This window comes from Dermacentor andersoni, chromosome 4 (assembly GCF_023375885.2).
Source record: "Dermacentor andersoni chromosome 4, qqDerAnde1_hic_scaffold, whole genome shotgun sequence".
Taxonomy (NCBI): domain Eukaryota; kingdom Metazoa; phylum Arthropoda; class Arachnida; order Ixodida; family Ixodidae; genus Dermacentor; species Dermacentor andersoni.
Window position 1 is genome coordinate 168,606,642 of NC_092817.1, and position 20,357 is coordinate 168,626,998.

The window sequence follows — 20,357 nt, forward strand, 5'->3', positions numbered from 1 at the left end:
AGACCAGTGGTTTGCGATATGTATCGTTGACGTGTTTTACTGATGACGTCGCTGGTACGTAATTTCATTCTGCCGCCGTAGTACGGACTCACTGCTGGACTCTTCACTGAAGTCAAAGCATCGGAGCACCACGAATGCCGTATTATTTCGTGAAGTTCGTCATCTTTTAGTGTTTGAAGTATTCGTGCGCAAATATGCGATGATACACGGCTCGATATGCATGTGCATCATTTACTTCGTAATATACGTTATATTATTAACACAAGAAAATGTATGACAATCCACACCACTAGGCTTGTGGATAAACGCAGAAACCGACTTGAATCTAAGAAAGAAAAGGAAACGTGAACATGGAAGCGAAAGAAAAAAGTGAGGAGGCTCTGAAAACACGATCTCTGGACTTTACAGGAAAGAAAAAGCCTTGATATTGGTCCTGCACGCGTCACTACATTCGACAAGAGGTGAGATGTACAGTCTGGATATTTGCTATGCGGGTATATGTTACGGCTGCAGAAATAACTAGCTCCTGGCCAACCATGCAGTGGCATTCTCTGTTCCCTATGTTTCATGCCGTTGTCTTTTCGTCAAGCGCTCGTGCAGGCCGTGAGTCATGGAAGACTGACGGGACGCACTGATGTTTGAAGGTATGCTGTTTTTGGCATTCTGTAAGCATCCGTGCGCCTACACTGGACGTGTCAATTTCGTCCGCTGTGGAAGCGCTGATTGGCTGATGTTGCATCTGGGTCGCAAGCCCCAAGGGTAGAGTTGGCCTGGCGGCCTGGGGCACAGCTGGAAGCATCCGAAGGTCCTGGCAAAGAATGAGTCGACTGCTAACAGAACAACTTGTTTATTATAGCATCGCAAAAGAGCGGCCGGTCAGGTCGACCGAAGTGGAGAGACGGGAGAGCGCGTTATTCGACGGAAGAATTCGAAGCCTCTTTGGGCGTCCGGGTGCAGCTGCTTTTATACTCTCGGAGTCGAGGGCAAGAAGGAACGGCTCGGGATGAGGCGCAGGTGACGATGGCGCACGGACACGTTGAGACGAGAAGTGACGCATCCGCCGGGCCGGCGCCGGTGTGCTAGACCTCCTCGATTCACAGTTGGGGAGCTCCTCGCCCCTACTGCCGCGCTTTGACAAGCGTGGGCACCAACATGCACACACGCACACACGAAGACACGTGGCATTGAAACATGCCTGGACGCGCTTGGCGGGAGGCGTTGCGGCAGCGCTGAACGGGCCAAAATGTCCGCCGCTTTGAACGAAGCCCCGGCGTCCGTTGCATCTGCGCCGGCTATACCGTCGTAGGCGAAACGTAACAGAACGCCCAGCCGGGAGAAGGAGATACCGATGGTCAGGGAACTGCATCCACCCTCCGGTGGGATGTCGCTCATAACCGAAGTCGGTCATCCCTCGGCGTTTCTTGAGCGTAGCGCACAGAGAAGGCCTCGTTCTCACGTTCAGGTTCACACAGGACACTGCAAAGTGACTTCAGAAGAATTGCCCTTTTTTTTCTCGTTCCCAAGAAGCGTTACAACTACGCCGAAACTCAACCGCTCAGTCAGCAAGCACGGCGCAACCCTCACTAAGCCATGCCAGGCTCTTTCCCCTTTTATACTACTGCCTAGTTCCTTACAGTAGTCTAGTAGCACTCAGAACGCGTCCACAACTTGGAAAATTGCACTAGTAAGCACGTCATGACTTTGAAACACTAAACAAAAGCAATATGTTAAAAAGCCTGCCTCAGGAAGAAAAACATCAGTAACAAATTACTTTGAGGCTGATTCCCACGTCAGGGGCCTCGACTTAAGCCATCGGCGTTACCATTGAGACTACGCTTTTTGTAACGCATCTCAAAGGAATATTGTTGCAAAGCTAGGCTCCAGCGCAGGAGGCGGCCATTTTTGGAAGAGATGGTCTGCAGCCATTGGAGAGGGCAGTGATCCGTCTCGAAGCATGCGATGCGGAGACCGCAGCGAGCGACCGTACACCAGCTCAGCTGGCGAAAACTACGTAGCCGCATGCGGCGCGGTCCTTAATGCAAACATCACCCCAGGCAGACACAGCTCCCAGTCAGTTTGTTGTTCTAAACACAATGCTCTCAACACGCGCTTCATGACGGAGTGGAGCTTCTCAACTGAATTCGACTGTGGGTGATACACTCAGCTGTGTAACAGCTTTACCCCGCACCTTTCGAGAAAAGCTGTCGTCAAAGCGTTAGTAAACATTGTGCCCTGATCTGACTGGATTTCTGCAGGAAAACCAACTCGCGCAAATATGGACAGTTGTGCATTGACTATCTCAACTGAGCTGAGTTCTTAAGCGGCACTGCTTCAGGGAACTTTGTCGCTGGGCAGATCACAGTCAAAATGTGTCTGTACCCCGTGGTTGTTACCGGCAGAAGTCCCATTGTATCAATAACGAGCCGTCTAAAAGGCTCCGTAATGATAGGTACCAACTTCAACGGTGCCCTCGATTTGTCCCCTTGTTTGCCCACCCGCTGACAGGTGTCACATGTCCTCACAAAGTGTTTTGCGTCACGAAAACACCCTGGCCAATAGTACTCTTGCAAGAGACGGTCCTTAGTCTTCTTAACTCCTAGGTGTCCGGACCACGAACCTCCATGCGACAAGCGCAACAGATCCTGACGGTAGCACGGAGGCACGATCAGCTGATCAAACTCCACTCCCCTGCGGTCTAGATACTTCCGGTACAGGACCCTTCTTCTTTACACAAAGCGAGGATTTTTCTTGGCGATACCTTCCTTGACAATGCAGCGCATGTTTTCTAGGCTGCCATCCTTTTTTTGCTCGGCTATCAAAGCCGACCGGCTGACTTTTAGCAACCTATTAAGTCCATCTGACGTAGGCGCGATGAGCAAATCTGCAGATAGCTCTTCTAACTTTCCCGTCTCGGGCATTTCCTCTCCAGTATCTGGCGCCTTCAACGCTACAGGCTCAATTTTATTCAGTCCGGACGTGCTCTGAATTTCAGCTTGCTGCGCCTCCGACCCTTTCTCATTGTTCGAATATGTCGGCCCCGCAACTACCGCCTTTGCAGCGAGCTTCCGAACTCTTGATCTGGTTAAGGCCTGAACGCTAGCCTCACCAAACAAAATCCTCTTCTCGCGCAGGAGGTGATCGGACCTGTTCGAAAATAGGTACGGGTACTGGGGGGGCAGCATAGATGACACTGCGGCCTCCGTCTCAAGTGCTCCGAAAGGTCCTTCAATAAGTAAGCACTTTTGCTACGAGCAGACACACAGTATGAGCTTGCACGGCTTGCTTGATCCATGCGCACTCGCCCGTGAACATATCGAGTCCTACGTAGGAGGGGTGAACTACATCCATTGTAGCTGCGGAATCACGAAGCACTCGGCACTCTTTCCCGTTCACGAGGTGGTCTCGCATGTAAGGCTCGAGAAGCTTCATGTTCTCGTCAGTGCTGCATAATGACAAATACACGACTTTTGTTTATGTTTCTGGACACTGCGCCGAAAAGTGACCCGGCTTCTCGCACGTATAACACACGCGCGCTTGCCTCGTCTCGAACCGCTTTCTGCGTTCGGCTTCGGCTGCCGCCGTCTCCTTAAATTCGGTCGGACGGCTTTCACTCGCATCCGCACTACGTGTGTCCCCCCTTGCTCTCATGGGCGTGAACTTCGGCCTCTCAAACTTCGAGCCAAATTCACCCTTTTGACCGTCCTTAGCTCCGCGAGCCCGACGCGTCACAAACTCCTCGGCTAGCTCGGCGGCTTTAGCCACCGTACTAACGTCTGGCCTATCCAAGACCCAGTACCGCACGTTCTCGGGTAACCGACTATAAAACTGTTCCAGCCCGAAACACTGCAGAACTTTCTCGTGGTCACCAAAAGCTCTCTCTTCTTTGAGCCACTCTTGCATGTTTGACATAAGCCTGTAGCAAACTCTGTATATGACTCACTTCTGCCTTTCTCATTTTCCCGAAACTTCCGACGGAACGCCTCCGCTGACAGCCTGTACTTCTTTATCCGACTCGATTTCACTTGGTCGAAATCCTCTGCCTCCTCTCTCTTCAAGCGAGCGACTACGTCGGCCGCCTCGCCGGGTAACAAAGTGAGCAAGAGCTGTGGCCACGTTTCCCGAGAAAACCCCTGCTTCTCGCACGTTCGCTCAAAGTTAACCAGGAACAAACCAATTTACTCTCCAAGCTGAAACGGCCACATCAGGTCAGTCAATTTGAACGATACTCGTTCTCCTGCACCGTGTGCCTGACTTTCATTAAGAGCGCATTCCATCTCTGCCTCGAGACGCTTTATTTCCAAAGCGTGTTGACGGTCACGCTCCTCTTTTTCTTTCTCCTTTTGCTCTTTACGTTCGCGCTCCTCTTTTTCTTTTCGCTCTTTACGTTCGCGCTCGTCTTTCTCTTTTTGCTCTTTACGTATGCGCTCCGTACATACTGGCATATCGCGTTCATCATTTTATTTTTTTTTACGTACTGGCATATTCGAGAACGAATATGCCAGTAGGTGCTCACTTCGACGCCTTCTTGTATGACATATGTGACGTTTCGTCTCACGCCATCCAGGAATTCGTTGATCCAGTCTGCAATAAGCGAGTGGTGGCAGATTTAGGAAAGCGTGACCATATCAGGTGTTTCAGGGACAATCTGACGGAATAAACAGCGTCCTTTCTTCGACAAAACATTATTCGCGCTGAGATCATAATTATTTAGTGAAAGATCGCGCATGAATTCGTTAAGCAGTTATAATTCTGAAGAATTAGCTTTCTAATTTAAAGCTTTCGAACATACGGGATGTTATTTTTTTAAATCATAAAGAATTTTTTTTAATCGCCCGTGGCAGATATCGTAAATGTTGTCCCTGAGCTGGATTACTCGAAGCGGTGGACTTCGCTCGCAGACGAAATAAAACTGCATAATTCACTAATTAACAAAAGAATGCTACCTAAATTTAAAAGACATTTCTTTACGGCAGGCATTGAAATTAATTACGAGTGCAAAGCCAATGAGTTTGCAAGAGACATCCACATGGAACGAATTTTAAGGAGCGCAGGCGTTGCGAGATATGCACCGTATTACTTGCGGTAAAAATGCACTGTTGTTCCACTCACTTCTCAAGCAAACTGTCGTTTTATGCATTGAAGAAAAAAAGTAACGAACGCCCATATGTATTTCGTACCACACGATGGGAATCAATATTTCGAAGCCACTGCCATCCTCAGAATTACTTTCAAGTGCATATGATTTGCGAACTCACCAGCTGCCCTTCGTAAATTGTACGTTTTCCTTAGGAGCGTGTTGATCTTGTTCTTTTCCGCGACGTAGCAGTTGTGGTAGGCGGCTACATAAGCGATGGGGTGACAACGAATGGCTGGATCAGTCGAATGACGTTTTCTTCCTTCATGCCCGCGTCTCTATTGGTTATTCTCTTTATGTGTCTCGCGGCGCTGGTGACTTTGCCTTCGATCTTCCTCACGGTTTCCCCGTAAGCTCCGTCGGCCTCAATGATCATTCCGAGGATTTTGATCTTGCTTAATTTGGAGATTGCGTTTCCGTCTTGGGTGTACAGGCCGATTTCCTCGTACTCCCGGGGTCCTGTGTAGCTCTTTAATTGCATGCGTCTGCGCGTGGGCCGGTAAAGGAGTAGTTCGGACTTGCTCGGGGAGCATTTGAGGCCCGTTCCTTGGAGGTACTCTTCCACTTTGTGAATGCCCGTTTGTAGTGCGTGTTCAATTTGCCCGTCACTGCCACGATCTGCCCATATCGTTATATCGTCTGCGTATATAGCGAGGTGGATTCCTTCGATTTCCCGTAGTTTGCTGGGGAAACCCAGCATGACTAAGTTGAAAAGGAGCGGAGATATAACTGAGCCCTGGGGGGTACCTGCACTTCCCTGGGTTCGTTCTTCGGACTCGAGGTCGCCAACCGTGAGGGTGGCTTTGCGATCGTTCAGAGAGTCCCTCACGTAGTTGTAGGCCCTCTAACCCAGGTTCAGATTAGACACTTGTTTAAGGATTGACTCGTGAGCGACGTTGTCGAATGCTTTCTCAAGGTCTATTCCTAGGGTGGTTCTGGTGTTTCTTGTCTTGTCGTCAAGGATCTGGTTCTTTAGTTGTAACATGACGCCCTGCGTGGACAGGCGGGATCGGAAGCCTATCATAGTGTGGGGGTAGGCTTCCGTCTCTTCTAGATGGCTGTTGATAAGATTCAGGAAGGCGTGTTCCAAGACCTTACCCCCGCACAACGTGAGAGAGATTGGGCGCAGGTTCTCCAAACTCAACGGCTTTCCGTGCTTGGGTATGAGGATAGCCTTGGACCTCTTCCACTGCTCCGGGATGCGGCCTTCTCTCCAGCACTTGTTCATATAGCCCGTGAGTTTGGTGACAGATTTGTCGTCCAGGTTTTTCAGCGTTTTGTTGTTAACCCTGTCCGGTCCTGGGGCTGACTTGCTGTTTAGTCCTTGGAGTGCCGTTCTGATTTCCGCCTCACTGAAGTCTTCCTCTAACTTGGGACTAGGACTGCCAGTGTACCGGCCGTGCTCGACCGTCGGTCGTTGCGGGAGGTACTTGTCGCGAAGTGTCATGACGATTTGCTTCTCGCTCGCCGCCCATTTTTCTTTGTGCAGAAGTCTCTGCATGTCGGCGCTTTGCTTGGATTTGCATTGAGTTTCGCCCAGCAGGTGCCTCAGCAGTCGCCGCGTACTTCCGTTGGGGAGTTGGCCATCCGCGGCATTGCAGACTTCGTCCCACTGTTGATTGCTCAAGGTTTTGCAGTGCTCTTCGATTTGTTTGTTTAAGTCGGCTATCTTTTTTTCTCAACTTTCGATTGAACCGCTGGCCTTGCCATCGGGTTTGCATGGATTTCTTGGCTTCCCAGAGGTGGGCGAGGCGACTGTCCATCTTCTCCGTCAGGAAATCGGGAGTGATGGTTTGCGTGGCCTCTCCGACATCCCTGGTCAAATCCGCGATCCATCTGTCAATGTCACCGATTGGCTCGTCGTCTTGCCTCATATCCCGGTGTTTGCGGAACTTGTCCCAGTCTGTCCATTTGAAGCTTTTGACTGGCAGGGTGGTTCCCGCTCGGGGGATCGTGATTTCGAAGATCATGTGGTCGCTACCTAGGTCTTCTAGGGTGTTTCTCCAGGTAGCCCTCTCGATGTTTTTGATCATTGTTAAGTCCGGTGTGGTATCTCTTGCAACCGAATTGCCCATACGCGCTGGGGAGCTGGAATCCGTCATGAGCGTGTATTCCAAGTCTTGCGAGTCCTGCCATAACTGTTTGCCCTTGGTTGTGCTGTGGCCGTATCCCCAGGCATGGCACGGCGCGTTGAAGTCACCACCCACTATTAGCGGGTTCAGGCCGGCGAGCTCGGCTGCCTTTTTGAGCAGGGTGAGAAAATGCTGCCGTCTTTTGGGTGGGCTACTGTATATGTTCAGTATAAAGATGCTATTCTTTTGCGTTCTGCTAGGAATAATTTGTATCATTATATGCTCGGCTTCCGGGCCTTTAATCTCATGTTCTATGACTACTAGGCCCTTTCTGATTAGTGTGGCGATGCCCCTATTGTTTTCGAATTCAGAGACGAGGTCGTGGTAGCCCGGGATGTTGGCCAACGCGCCGACGGTTTCTTTTAGCATTATCACATCGGGTTTGGGTTGGATGTTTCTTACGTATTGTTGTAGGACAGGTCTTTTCCCGGCTATACCTCTGCAGTTCCACTGCCAGACCAATAGCTCTTTATCGTGTCTGGCGATCCTGGAGTCTTGAATAAGGAGCTGTTGAGAAACTGGAACGGTGCGCGGGGGGTGGTGCCACCATGGGAGCGTCTGAGATTACGGGATTTATATTAGGAGTTCCCAGGTTTGGCTGTGGTGATTGCGACAGAGACGGTGCCCACATCGAACATTCTTCGAGCTTGACCACCCTGGTTCTGGGGCCGGATATGGCGGAAGACAGATTACCGATTGCACTTTGTAGTTCGGCAAGCATGGCTTTTATTTATGATCTCGCCTGTTCGGCGCGGCTGGTGTCTTGGCTTTCTACGGCTCGCTTTTTCGTGGGTGGGGTTGCTTTGTCCTGTTCCTCGCCATTGTTGCTCGGAGCAGGAGTACTGACGGGAGTGGGTCTAGGGATTTGCGCGGGAGGCGCGACCTTTCTCAGTTCGCGTACCTCTTGGGTTTGCTGTTGTACTAGGCTCCTGAGCATGGCGTTCTCACGTTTTATTTCTGCAATAATCTCATTGTCTATGTTCTTTGTGACTTGCGGTTCTGAGGCACTTACTCCGTAGACCTCGCGCCTTGGTGCACCCTTGACCACGTCTGCCCAGCTCATCTTTTCTGGGAGGGCCTGGATGGATCTGGACCTGGCTCGGCCCGGTCGTGGGGTGCGACTGCGAGCTCTGCTCCTCGACCGGCTGTGCTGGCGGGAACGAGGGGCTCAGGGCTCAGTTATATCTCCGCTCCTTTTCAACTTAGTCATGCTGGGTCTCGCCAGCAAACTACGGGAAGTCGAAGGAATCCACCACGCTATATACGCAGACGATATAACGATATGGGCAGATCGTGGCAGTGACGGGCAAATTGAACACGCACTACAAACGGCCATTCACAATGTCGAAGAGTACCTCCAAGGAACGGGCCTCAAATGCTCCCCGAGCAAGTCCGAACTACTCCTTTACCGGCCCACGCGCAGAGGCATGCAACCAAAGAGCTACACAGGACCCCGGGAGTACGAGGAAATCGGCCTGCACACCCAAGACGGAAACGCAATCCCCAAATTAAGCAAGATCAAAATCCTCGGGATGATCATTGAGGCCGACGGAGCTTTCGGGGAAACCGTGAGGAAGATCGAAGGCAAAGTCACCAGCGCCACGAGACTCATAAAGAGAATAACCAATAAACACGCGGGCATGAAGGAAGAAAACGTCATTCGACTGATCCACTCATTCGTTGTCAGCCCCATCGCTTATGTAGCCGCCTACCACAACTGGTACGTCGCGGAAAAGAACAAGATCAACACGCTCATAAGGAAAACGTACAATTTACGAAGGGCAGCTGTTGAGTTCGCAAGGCGTATGCACTTGAAAGTAATTCTGAGGATGACAGTGGCTTCGAAATATTGATTGCCATCGTGTGCTACGAAATACATATGGGCGTTCGTTACTTTTTTTCTTCAATGCATAAAACGACAGTTTGCTTGAGAAGTGAGTGGAACAACAGTGCATTTTTACCGCAAGTAATACGGTGCATATCTCGCAACGCCTGCGCTCCTTAAAATTCGTTCCATGTGGATGTCTCTTGCAAACTCGTTGGCTTTGCACTCGTAATTAATTTCAATGCCTGCCGTAAAGAAATGTCATTTAAATTTAGGTAGCATTCTTTTGTTAATTAGTGAATTATGCAGTTTTATTTCGTCTGCGAACGAAGTCCACCGCTTCGAGTAATCCAGCTCAGGGACAACATTTACGATATCTGCCACGGGCGATTAAAAAAAATTCTTTATGATTTAAAAAAATAACATCCCGTATGTCCGAAAGCCATAAATTAGAAAGCTAATTCTTCAGAATTATAACTGCTTAACGAATTCATGCGCGATCTTTCACTAAATAATTATGATCTCAGCGCGAATAATGTTTTGTCGAAGAAAGGACGCTGTTTATTCCGTCAGATTGTCCCTGAAACACCTGATATGCTCACGCTTTCCTAAATCTGCCACCACTCGCTTATTGCAGACTGGATCAATGAATTCCTGGATGGCGTGAGACGAAACGTCACGTATGTCATACAAGAAGGGGTCAAAGTGAGCACCTACTGGCATATTCGTTCTCGAATATGCCAGTACGTAAAAAAAAATAAAATGATGAACGCGATATGCCAGTACGTACGGAGCGCATACGTAAAGAGCAAAAAGAGAAAGACGAGCGCGAACGTAAAGAGCGAAAAGAAAAAGAGGAGCGCGAACGTAAAGAGCAAAAGGAGAAAGAAAAAGAGGAGCGTGACCGTCAACACGCTTTGGAAATAAAGCGTCTCGAGGCAGAGATGGAATGCGCTCTTAATGGAAGTCAGGCACACGGTGCAGGAGAACGAGTATCGTTCAAATTGACTGACCTGATGCGGCCGTTTAAGCTTGGAGAGTAAATTGGTTTGTTCCTGGTTAACTTTGAGCGAACGTGCGAGAAGCAGGGGTTCTCTCGGGAAACGTGGCCACAGCTCTTGCTCACTTTGTTACCCGGCGAGGCGGCCGACGTAGTCGCTCGCTTGAAGAGAGAGGAGGCAGAGGATTTCGACCAAGTGAAATCGAGTCGGATAAAGAAGTACAGGCTGTCAGCGGAGGCGTTCCTTCGGAAGTTTCGGGAAAATGAGAAAGGCAGAAGTGAGTCATATACAGAGTTTGCTACAGGCTTATGTCAAACATGCAAGAGTGGCTCAAAGAAGAGAGAGCTTTTGGTGACCACGAGAAAGTTCTGCAGTGTTTCGGGCTGGAACAGTTTTATAGTCGGTTACCCGAGAACGTGCGGTACTGGGTCTTGGATAGGCCAGACGTTAGTACGGTGGCTAAAGCCGCCGAGCTAGCCGAGGAGTTTGTGACGCGTCGGGCTCGCGGAGCTAAGGACCGTCAAAAGGGTGAATTTCGCTCCAAGTTTGAGAGGCCGAAGTTCAGGCCCATGAGAGCAAGGGGGGACACACGTAGTGCGGATGCGAGTGAAAGCCGTCCGACCGAATTTAAGGAGACGGCGGCAGCCGAAGCCGAACGCAGAAAGCGGTTCGAGACGAGGCAAGCGCGCGTGTGTTATACGTGCGAGAAGCCGGGTCACTTTTCGGCGCAGTGTCCAGAAACATAAACAAAAGTCGTGTATTTGTCATTATGCAGCACTGACGAGAACATGAAGCTTCTCGAGCCTTACATGCGAGACCACCTCGTGAACGGGAAGGAGTGCCGAGTGCTTCGTGATTCCGCAGCTACAATGGATGTAGTTCACCCCTCCTACGTAGGACTCGATCGATATGTTCACGGGCGAGTGCGCATGGATCAAGCAAGCCGTACAAGCTCATACCGTGTGTCTGCTCGTAGCAAAAGTGCTTACTTAATGAAGGACCTTTCGGAGCACTTGAGACGGAGGCCGCAGTGTTATCTATGCTGCCCCCCCCAGTACCCGTACCTATTTTCGAACAGGTCCGATCACCTCCTGCGCGAGAAGAGGATTTTGTTTGGTGAGGCTAGCGTTCAGGCCTTAACCAGATCAAGAGTTCGGGAGCTCGCTGCAAAGGCGGTACTTGCGGGGCCGACATTGTCGAACAATGAGAAAGGGTCGGAGGCGCAGCAAGCTGAAATTCAGAGCACGTCCGGACTGAATAAAATTGAGCCTGTAGCGTTGAAGGCGCCAGATACTGGAGAGGAAATGCCCGACACGGGAAAGTTAGAAGAACTATCTGCAGATTTGCTCATCGCGCCTACGTCAGATGGACTTAATAGGTTGCTAAAAGTCAGCCGGTCGGCTTTGATAGCCGAGCAAAAAAAGGATGGCAGCCTAGAAAACATGCGCTGCATTGTCAAGGAAGGTATCGCCAAGAAAAATCCTGGCTTTGTGGAAAGAAGTGGGGTCCTGTACCGGAAGTATCTAGACCGCAGGGGAGTGGAGTTTGATCAGCTGATCGTGCCTCCGTGCTACCGTCAGGATCTGTTGCGCTTGTCGCATGGAGGTTCGTGGTCCGGACACCTAGGAGTTAAGAAGACTAAGGACCGTCTCTTGCAAGAGTACTATAGGCCAGGGTGTTTTCGTGACGCAGAACACTTTATGAGGACATGTGACACCTGTCAGCGGGTGGGCAAACAAGGGGACAAATCGAGGGCACCGTTGAAGTTGGTACCTATCATTACGGAGCCTTTTAGACGGCTCGTGATTGATACAATGGGACTTCTGCCGGTAACAACCACGGGGTACAGACACATTTTGACTGTGATCTGCCCAGCGACAAAGTTCCCTGAAGCAGTGCCGCTTAAAGAACTCAGCTCAGTTGAGATAGTCAATGCACAACTGTCCATATTTGCGCGAGTTGGTTTTCCTGCAGAAATCCAGTCAGATCAGGGCACAATGTTTACTAGCGCTTTGACGACAGCTTTTCTCGAAAGGTGCGGGGTAAAGCTGTTACACAGCTGAGTGTATCACCCACAGTCGAATTCAGTTGCGAAGCTCCACTCCGTCATGAAGCGCGTGTTGAGAGCATTGTGTTTTGAACAACAAACTTACTGGGAGCTGTGTCTGCCTGGGGTGATGTTTGCATTAAGGACCGCGCCGCATGCGGCTACGTGGTTTTCGCCAGCTGAGCTGGTGTACGGTCGCTCGCTGCGGTCTCCGCATCGCATGCTTCGAGACGGATCACTGCCCTCTCCAATGGCTGCAGACCATCTCTTCCAAAAATGGCCGCCTCCTGCGCTGGAGCCTAGCTTTGCAACAATATTCCTTTGAGATGCGTTACAAAAAGCGGAGTCTCAATGGTAACACCGATGGCTTAAGTCGAGGCCCCTGACGTAGGAATCAGCCTCAAAGTAATTTGTTACTGATGTTTTTCTTCCTGAGGCAGGCTTTTTAACATATTGCTTTTGTTTAGTGTTTCAAAGTCATGACGTGCTTACTAGTGCAATTTTCCAAGTTGTGGACGCGTTCTGAGTGCTACTAGACTACTGTAAGGAACTAGGCAGTAGTATAAAAGGGCAAAGAGCCTGGCATGGCTTAGTGAGGGTTGCGCCGTGCTTGCTGACTGAGCGGTTGAGTTTCGGCGTAGTTGTAACGCTTCCTGGGAACGAGAAAAAAAAGGGCAATTCTTCTGAAGTCACTTTGCAGTGTCCTGTGTGAACCTGAACGTGAGAACGAGGCCCTCTCTGTGCGCTACGCTCAAGAAACGCCGAGGGATGACCGACTTCGGTTATGAGCATCATCGAGCGACATCCCACCGGAGGGTGGATGCAGTTCCCTGACCATCGGTATCTCCTTCTCCCGGCTGGGCGTTCTGTTACGTTTCGCCTACGACGGTATAGCCGGCGCAGATGCAACGGACGCCGGGGCTTCGTTCAAAGCGGCGGACATTTTGGCCCGTTCAGCGCTGCCGCAACGCCTCCCGCCAAGCGCGTCCAGGCATGTTTCAATGCCACGTGTCTTCGTGTGTGCATGTTGGTGCCCACGCTTGTCAAAGCGCGGCAGTAGGGGCGAGGAGCTCCCCAACTGTGAATCGAGGAGGTCTAGCACACCGGCGCCGCCCCGGCGGATGCGTCACTTCTCGTCTCAACGTGTCCGTGCGCCATCGTCACCTGCGCCTCATCCCGAGCCGTTCCTCCTTGCCCTCGACTCCGAGAGTATAAAAGCAGCTGCACCCGGACGCCCAAAGAGGCTTCGAATTCTTCCGTCGAATAACGCGCTCTCCCGTCTCTCCACTTCGGTCGACCTGACCGGCCGCTCTTTTGCGATGCTATAATAAACAAGTTGTTCTGTTAGCAGTCGACTCATCCTTTGCCAGGACCTTCGGATGCTTCCAGCTGTGCCCCAGGCCGCCAGGCCAACTCTACCCTTGGGGCTTGCGACCCAGATGCAACATCAGCCAATCAGCGCTTCAACAGCGGACGAAATTGACACGTCCAGTGTAGGCGCACGGATGCTTACAGAATGCCAAAAACAGCATACCTTCAAACATCAGTGCGTCCCGTCAGTCTTCCATGACTCACGGCCTGCACGAGCGCTTGACGAAAAGACAACGGCATGAAACATAGGGAACAGAGAATGCCACTGCATGGTTGGCCAGGAGCTAGTTATTTCTGCAGCCGTAACATATACCCGCATAGCAAATATCCAGACTGTACATCTCACCTCTTGTCGAATGTAGTGACGCGTGCAGGACCAAAATCAAGGCTTTTTCTTTCCTGTAAAGTCCAGAGATCGTGTTTTCACAGCCTCCTCACTTTTTTCTTTCGCTTCCATGTTCACGTTTTGTTTTGTTTCTTACATTCCAGGCGGTTTCTGCGTTTGTCCACAAGCCTAGTGGTGTGGATTGTCATACATTTTCTTGTGTTAATAATATAACGTATATTACGAAGTAAATGATGCACATGCATATCGAGGCGTGTATCATCGCATATTTGCGCACGAATACTTCAAACACTAAAAGATGACGAACTTCACGAAATAATACGGCATACGTGGTGCTCCGATGCTTTGACTTCAGTGAAGAGTCCAGCAGTGAGTCCGTACTACGGCGGCAGAATGAAATTACGTACCAGCGACGTCATCAGTAAAACGCGTCAACGATACATATCGCAAACCACTGGTCTTGTAACCGTCTGGACATTCCGCATTGCATGCCAGCTGTTCAAGGGCGTTTTGGATTGTAGTGCAATAAGCAGTGTACGAATATTGTTCGAGCAGTTTTGACCAATGCTTCTGTGCGTTCCTGTTTCGGCTACAATTCGCGAGTTCCACGGCATATTCGATGGATCAGTTTCGGCTCCGGTGCTTCGATTCTGACACTAAATAACCTATGTTGCTGCTTGTGCACCATTGCGTGTGTTTCACATTCTGCACAGTCAGTCTATACAGAGTGAACACGGGTTCCGTGTACTCATTCTGATAACAAAAAGGAAATATATTTAAGATGGTTAATGATTCATTCATTCATGGCATTAGACCTCCCAATGTTATATATGCATACTAAGGGTAATAAGGTATGATTATTGCTTGCGATGGGGCTATTTGGATTTCACTGCCGCTGTGTTCTTTCCTTATGCTTACCAATAAAGAAATTAACTAGGCTCGAGCGGACCCTGTCAATATCCGTGACGTGGCAGCGATCAGGCGACGCAATTTCGAGGCAGTGTCGCCAACCGATAATTGTTTCTCGCTAAAGAAGGCCTACGGCGCAATATGAAGAAATACCCAAAAACTTTTTCTACGCTAATATTCAGCGTTTCCCCTCTGTCAATAAATGCAACTCTTTTAGAAGTCTATATATTTTACCGCTATAGAACCGATGATGTATTTCTAGTGTCCCTAAAAAGACCGGTTTTAACTGTCAGCGAACATTGATTTACGAATGTCTTCGCATTGGCTGGCCCTTAACTATATATCTTTTACTTTTCATGGTGCAGCTCTTGATAGCCTGTTTCTGCGGCGAGCGTCGGCGGCGTCGGCGTAATCGAGCGAACGAGCGCCGCGAAGAATGAACGCGAACGCGGAAGCGAAGAGAGGATGAGGAAAGTGCCAGAGGAGGGTTCAACGGAAGCATGACACTGCAAGCGGAGGAGGAACGGAGGGCAGACAGGCCGCGTATGCGCAGAGTTGCCGGCGGCCACGGCATCCGCAGCCGCGTGGGCGATCTCATCTGCACTTCCGAAGGGAAGCCAAGGTGCCGTGAGATTGGGAGGGCTACGCTCGTCCGCAGCGTCTGCTGCTGAGGTGAGGAGATAGGTGTTCTGGGGTACCAGCGTGTGTGGTGAATATCACAGCTCCTACAAGGAGCGATGGCGAGCGGCTTCGAGTTGGGCTCAACATGACGCTCCCTTGGGCGTTGTCGATGCTAACATAGGTGGTACGACTCATCCGTGACGGAAGCGCCTCTCTAATCGTTGGTGGAACGAAAACGTGAGAAGCGTAGGACGGCGCAAGACGGGCTGTGCGGCGACGGCGGCGACGATATGGCGCCAGAGTAGCGCGCGCCGTCTGTACGGAAACAAAGCGCGGCATGAGCGGACGTCTATATGCGGCGGCACCTGTGGATCTCATCCACGCGTCCGCCACGCGCTGCCTCTCGCGATCTCTCGGTTAGCCATGCATACGCTCGAAACTTACGCCCTGTTTGGATCGTGCCGAACGAGACAGATTGTTTGCTCCAGTCAACGTATCGTGAAATTACAACATGTATAGAGCTGCGCTCAAAGTTCGCATCAGGGGGTATCCTAATCGTCGGCGATTTTTTCTTTCATCGTCTTTCTTTTCGCCCTTCTCCGAGCGTAGGATAATCAATTGGGCACCGCCTTGTTTGCCTTTCCTTCATCGTTTCTCTCTCTTTTCGCTGCCATGCCGTCGTCGGTCCGTCTTTGTCATGCCTTTCATCGTTGTCATGCGTGGTATTCGCCTGTACGAGAGCGACAGGTTTTCGCAGAGCGTCGCGTTAACCTTTGCGAGATTTAAAATAAAGTTGTTTCCATCCATCCATTCCCATGTATAGCGCGCGGGTACCGCATAAACTTATAGCCTAATGACTCGCTGTAGAATAACCAGAGCCGCGACCTTGTGATTCGAAGCACATCTGCTCGGCTCTGGCCAGGTGGTGGGTCTGAATTCTAGAGCTAGATTAGGTGTAGGGGGTGTGTGATGGTAGCCCACCCACAAAGCCGTTGCCGGAATTTGAATCCGCTAGCCGGTGGGATGATGGCGTGGATCCTCGGCCTGATGAGTGATCGAGATTGAAGTGCGCTGTCGCTGGCCAGACGTGCTTGGCAGAAGGCAGAGTATGGCTGAGCTTCAACCCAGCCCAGTTGGGTGACCGCCACGGTGACGCGACGGATTGGTGTTGATGTCCCACTGTCAATCTTTCTATTTCTTCTCTTTTGGTTGTTATTATTATTATTATTATTATTACTATTATCATCATCATTATTATTTATTATTATTATTGTTATTATTATTATTATTATTATTATTATTATGCGGGGAGTGCTTGAAGCTTGCTTTCCCTGTGCCGCGGGTCGATCCGCCCGGTGTGTCATTACCTCCGGAAGTGGCCCACATTTTTGCCCAGGGACACGACAGATGCATTCGTGGGTAGAGGTACACAGCTTCGCTGTAAACTTCGGGCCCCTAATGAACAATCTGCCTTCAAAATTCGTTCGAATTTAACTTTCTCTTTCAAATGGAACAGATTTCATTTAAATTAGTCCAGGAGCTGTTTCATAATAGCGTTTCGAGCTAAAGGTCCTAATAATAAGGTGCAGAAGCATTTACTGAGTCAGAACTTCTCGAATGCGTAGAAGCACTTTAGACTACGTGCTGTAACACTGACGTCTGGCACTGATGTTTCGGCGTGAAGTTCAAAAATTAAACTTTGACTTTAAATTTCTTTTTTGATAATAAATCTGCTGCCTCGAAATTTACGATACTGGAGTTTTGAAAGACTACTTATTAGCCTAGGTATTGTGGGCGAAAATTAATTTTTGAAGCCAAATGGAAGGCTAATCGATGACTGATGGAAGCTCCCTCGAATCGACTATCGAATACGTTTCGAAGCACAACCGTTTTCACCACTGGCATAAAACACTTAATCGGATGGTTTTCTCTTTCTTTCATCAAGACCAAAAAGAATAAAAAAAATAGCTTGTCGCAGATAGAATAGATAGAATAGTTCTATTCGTTGAGCTGGATAAATCAAAGAGGCAGACAATACTTAACATAAATAATTTACTCAACCTCCTGCAATTTACAAAGGGCAGCTGGTGAGTACGCAAAGCGTATCCACTTGAAAGTAATTCTGAGGATGACAGTGGCTTCGAAATATTGATTCCCAACGTGTGCGACGAAATACATATGGGCATTCGTTACATTTTTTTCAATGCATAAAACGACGGTTTGCTTGAAAAGTGAGTGGAACAACAGTGCATTTTTACCCCAAGTATTACGGCGCATATCTCGAAACGTGTGCGATCCTTAAAATTCGTTCCATGTGGATGTCTCTTGCAAGCTCATTGGCTTGACACTCGTTATTCAATTCAATGTCTGTCGTAAGGAAATGTCTTTCAAATTTAGGTAGCATTCTTTTGGTAGTTAGTGAATTATGCAGTTTCATTTCGCCTGCGACGAAAGTCCACCGCTTCGAGTAATCCAGCTCAGGGACAACATTTACGCTATCTGCAACGGGCGATTAAAAAGAATTCTTTATCATCTAAAAAAAAACATCCCGTAAGTTTGAAAGCCATAAATTAGAAAGCTAATTCTTCAGTGCTATAAGTGCTTAGCGAATTCATGCGCGATCTTTCAATAAATAATTATGGTCTCAGCGCGAATAATGTGTTGTCGAAGAAAGGACGCTGTTTATTCCGTCAGATTGTCCCTCAAACACCTGATATGCTCACGCTTTCCTAAATCTGCCACCACTCGCTGATTGCAGACTGGATCAATGAATTCCTGGATGGCGTGAGACGAAACGTCACGTCTGTCATACAAGAAGGCGTCAAGGTGAGCACCTACTGGCATATTCGTTCTCGGCGGTAGATTAGCAACTGTGTTTAGATGACGCATCTGGTATACTTAAAATGTTGGTTGTGGTCCCCGGAGACTCCCGCCATGGCATGCTTCATAGGCCGCTGTGCGACTTCAGCATGCTGAACACCACAATTTTGATTTATTATATAGTGAACGTGGGATCAAGAGCACAGGTGAACAAAAAGCTGCACAGTCCTCGTGCGCCGTTTGTGGATTGTGAACTGTAGGATTGTAGAGCAGCGGAGAGCCAGGAAGCCGTTGGGAGAGCTCGCGACATCAGACCACATTGGAGTATAGGTGGACAAGCTGTACCGTATATATTCAGAACACTGCGAAGTCGTGGTACTCGTGTCAGAGCTGGCTGGAGCGTGTTCGTTTGTTTGCCCTCAGTTATTGGCTCGTACCCACTATGGGGCATTGGCCAAGATGCGGACACAGTGATGTGAGTGAGTGAAGAAACTTTATTGCAGGCCCGGCGAGGACGCGAACTCGTCGCGCACCCGGCTTGTCCCACGTCGGGACAGGCAGGTCTAGCCCACCGGCCCGGTCGCGGGCACGCCGTACAGCCAAGATTTGCTTTTCTTGAATAATGCAATGTTTGCATTAAGGACTGCGCCGCATGCGCCTACGGGGTTTTCGCCAGCTGAGCTGGTGTACGGTCGCTCGCTGCGATCTCCGCTTCGCATGCTTCGAGACGGATCACTGCCCTCTCCAATGGCTGCAGAAATGGCCGCCTCCTGCGCTGGAGCCTCGCTTTTGCAACAATATTCCTTTGAGGTGCGTTACAAAAAGGGGAGCCTCAACGGTAACGCCGATGGCTTAAGTCGAGGCCCCTAACTTAGGAATCAGCCTCAAAGTAATTTGTTACTGATGTCTTTCTTCCTGTGGCAGGATTTTTAACATATTGCTTTTGTTTAGTGTTTCAAAGTCATGACGTGCTTTCTAGTGCAATTTTCTAATTTGTGGACGCGTTCTGAGTGCTGCTAGACTACTGTAAGGAACTAGGCAGTAGCATAAAAGGGCAGAGAGCCTGACATGATTTAGTGAGGGTTGTGTCGTGCTTGCTGACTGAGCGGTTGAGTTTCGGCGTAGTTCCAACGCTTGCTGGGAACGAGAGAAAAAAGGGCAACTCTTCCGAAGTCACTTTGCAGTGTCCTGTGTGAACCTGAACGTGAGAACGAGGCCTTTTCTGTGCGCTGCACTCAAGAAACGCCGAGGGACGGCCGACTTCGCTTATGAGCATCATCGAGCGACATCCCTTCGGACGGTGGGTGCAGTTCCCTGACCATCGGGATCTCCTTCTCCCGGCAGGGCGGTCTGTTACGTTTCGCCTACGACGCGCGGTATAGCCGGCGCCGATGCAATGGACGACGGGGCTTCGTTCAAAGCGGCGGACATTTTGGCCCGTTCAGCGCTGCCGCAACGCGTCCTGCCAAGCGCGTCCAGGCATGTTTCAATGCCACGTGTCTTCGTGTGTGTGTGTGTGTGTGCATGTCGGTGCCCACGCTTGTCAAAGCACGACAGCCGGGGAGAGGAGCTCCCCAACTGTGAAGCGAGGAGGTCTGACCGGAGCCGGCCCGGCGGATCCTTCACTTCTCGTCTCAACGTGTCCGTGCAGCGCCGTCACGTGCGCCTCATCCCTAGCCGTTCCTCCTTGCCCTCGACTCCGAGAGTATAAAAGCAGCTGCCCCCGGACGCCAAAAGAGGCTTCAAATTCTTCCGTCGAGTAACGTGCTCTCCCGTCTCTCCAGTTCGGTCGACCTGACCGGCCGCTCTTTTGCGATGCTATAATAAACAAGTTGTTGTGTTAGCAGTCAACTCATCCTTTGCCAGGACCTTCGGATGCTTCCAGCTGTGCCCCAGGCCGCCAGGCCAACGCTACTCTTGGGGTTTGCGACCCATTTGCAACAACTGGTTGTCAGCGGTAAGATCGCGGCAACGGAGGCCAGCAGCGAAGTTATACAGTCGACTGTATGCTGAGCAGCACAACGACCATCCGGGAGCAGTGCAACGAGCCCTGTGTGATGACTGGTTGCCTGCAGCGGAACGGCTGCGCTGAATTCTTGGCGGCGAGGTTTGGTGAGTGCGGGACTTTTTTCTACTAAGTTTTGCCAGGCT